At 36.4% G+C, this 3,219-nt stretch overlaps 1 protein-coding gene across 1 annotated transcript in view; it reads right to left on the bottom strand.

The window, feature by feature from the left end:
• Nucleotides 1-3,219, bottom strand: part of ADGRL3 (adhesion G protein-coupled receptor L3) — an 890,906-nt gene that overhangs the window by 323,295 nt on the left and 564,392 nt on the right. The window lies entirely within an intron of this gene.

Raw genomic sequence — 3,219 nt, 5'->3', positions numbered from 1 at the left:
GCTTGAGCCACCGCGCCCGGCCTCATTTTTGTATTTTTAATAGAGATGCGGTTTCGCCATGTTGGCCAGGCTGGTCTTGAACTCCTGATCTCAGATGATCCTCCTGCCTTGGCCCCCCAAAGTGCTAGGATTACAGGCGTGAGTCACCGTGCCCAGCTTACAAATGATTTTTAATATTATTACACCATGATAATGACTGTCAGTAGTGCTTCTCTCATCAAAAGCATTCACTCAATATTAGGCTAATAGTCAATACTAATGGTTAATATTTATAATAACAAGGTTTGATGAATATACGTACCTACTCCTTCCAAGGGAATGTAAGTACAACATAAAATGGCCATAGTTGGATAAATTAAAAAAAAAAAAATGTTGCAGATAGGCAATTTTTACCTGTTTTACTGTGAAAGCTGAAAGCAAAAATGTTAAGGTTTCACCTCTGATTAGAATGGTTGACTCTTCTTTTATTCAAATTCAATGTTGGCATTTTTACACTTCATGGTTTTCTTTTCATGTTTTTCAACGTTTGTCCTTACAAACAACTGGTGAAAGCTGTCTGAACCGTTTAAATGTGAAAGTCAATAGAGAGTACCACTTAACCAAATAAAGGTTGAGTATCTCTTCTCTGAAATGTGTGGGACCAGAAGCATTTTGGATTTCAGATTTTTCCAGAGTTTGGAATAGTTGCAAATACATATTTGAGATATCTTGGGGATAGGACCCAAGTCTAAGCATGGAATTCATTTATGTTTCATCAACACCTTATACACACAGCCTGAAGGTAATTTTATACAATGTTCTTAACAATTTTGTGCGTGAAATAAAGTTTTGACAGTATTTTGACTGCAATCTATAACATGAGGTCAGGTGTGAAATTTTCCTTTTGTGGGAGAATGTCGACACTCAAAAAGTTTTAGATTTTGGAGCATTTCAGATTTCTAATTTTCACATTAGAGATGCTCAATCTGACATGACACTATAACTATTTCTTAAGTCTCTGGAGTGAAAGACCAACCCACTTTGTTATTCTGTTTCCCTAGGAGAGTAGATTCAATGTGTTACATACTTTTTCAGGGCTATTTAATAGATAGACAGAAGCAAATTCCCTAGCAGTACTCAAAACTTTTAAGAACTACTTTTTTTTCCTTCCTTAGCAAATAAATAAATAAATAAATAATAAATAAATAAATACTAGAAATAGAGTAAGGCTCTTCTCTTGCAGTTTTATTTTCACAGTAATACTTTGGCACTTTCCCGGGAATTTGTGTGTACTAACGAGGAGCAGGTGCCAATTAGCTAGCTGGATAACTCTCCTGAACACAATTAGCACTTTTTACATTTCTTCATGGAATTCTAGGTGAACTATCAGTCCTGTGTTCATGTGAATTATTAAATTAATCTTCAGAAATTTATTTCAAAATTTCAAAGACTGAATATATTCACTAAAAATTTGGTAAAATGCAGAAGAGCTCAAATCTGAAATACTCAAATATTAAGTACTATTAAAACTTTGGATCACATGTAGTAAAAACATGTGCTACATAAAATAAAAAGGCATATAGTGAGTAATTAAAAAACCTTTTTTTTTAGAGAAATTTTCTTTTTCTTTTCTTTTCTTTTTTTTCTTTTTTTTTGAGACTGAGTCTCGTGTTCTGTGGCCCAGGCTGGAGTGCAGTGGCGTGATCTCGGCTCACTGCAAGCTCTGCTTCCTGGGTTCACGCCATTCTCCTGCCTCAGCCTCCCGAGTAACTGGGACTACAGGCGCCCACAACCTCACCCGGTTTATTTATTGTATTTTTAGTAGAGACGGGGTTTCACCGTGTTAGCCAGGATGGTCTCAATCTCCTGACCTCGTGATCCGCCACCTCAGTCTCCCAAAGTGCGGGATTACAGGCGTGAGCCACCGCGCCCGGCCAGAAATTTTCAAATATAAACAAAAGCAGGGAAATTAATAAAGATCTAAATTCCAAATCATCTTAACCTGTTTTCAAAAGCAGTAGCAATGCATAATGAACATTTCTCAGCTCATTATATATGTTTATTTAATAGTCGCACTGTTGACACACTTAGTAAGTAATCTAATAATTGCATACAACTTTAATGGAAAAGTATAAATCAATATATTCAAGAAGACTCTTGTTGATGCATTGTTTTGGGAAAAAGTTCTCATGGAAAAGATTTATCAACACAGAAATAGCAACTGAATTTTTTCTTAATACAGAGGATTGCATCACAGATACATTTAATTTACATAAATTCAAGTAGTTCTTTTATGTTATTACAATACTATAAAATGATACTTCGTAAAGATACTTTTCATTATGTACTCCATACTTTGTACAATAATATGTAATAATATCTGTACACCACATAGGAATATATTTTTTAAAATTCAGTATATTTTATGATCTAATGAAGAAGTTTCAAAAATAATTTTGATTATACTAAAATTTAATAGTTGATTTCAGACCCTGACCCCAACATATAATTTAATTCAGCTAGGTGATTATTTCGGATATTCAATTTCTTATGTGAATTCTGTCCTGCAGTTTAAAACTTTCATAAATCTTTTCTGGTTATCTCGTTTTAATAGTAAAAAAAAGCAATAATAATAAGATAAAAGAACTCAAAACCCCTACCTTCACTCACATGTAATAGTCTTCTTGCTCACTGTTAGGTTTAGAAAATTTTAGCTTTTCGGCGCGTGAGGCGTCTTTGCCTGCCATCACCGAGGCGTGCAGAGGCGGAGGCTTGGGTGCATTCAAGATTCGGCTTCACCCGTAACCCACCGCCATGGCCGAGGAAGGCGTTGCTGCTGGAGGTGTAATGGCCGTTAATACTGCTTTACAAGAGGTACTGAAGACCGCCCTCATCCACCATGGCCTAGCATGTGGAATTCGCGAAGCTGCCAAAGGATTAGACAAGCACCAAACCCACCTTTGTGTGCTTGCATCCAAATGTGATGAGCCTATGTACGTCAAGTTGGTGGAGGCCCTTTGTGCTGAACACCAAATCAACCTAATTAATGTTGATGACAACAAGAAACTAGAGGAAAGGGTAGGCCTCTGTACAATTGACAGGGGAAACCCCATAAAGTGGTTGGCTGCAGTTGTGTAGTAGTTAAGGACTATGGCAAGGAGTCTCAGGCCAAGGATGTCATCGAAGAGTACTTCAAATGCAAGAAATGAAGAAATAAATCTTTGGCTCACAAGCACAAAA

Source organism: Colobus angolensis, unplaced genomic scaffold, assembly GCF_000951035.1.
Source record: "Colobus angolensis palliatus isolate OR3802 unplaced genomic scaffold, Cang.pa_1.0 Scaffold297, whole genome shotgun sequence".
Taxonomy (NCBI): Eukaryota; Metazoa; Chordata; class Mammalia; order Primates; family Cercopithecidae; genus Colobus; species Colobus angolensis.
This window is presented reverse-complemented; position numbering and strand designations above follow the sequence as displayed.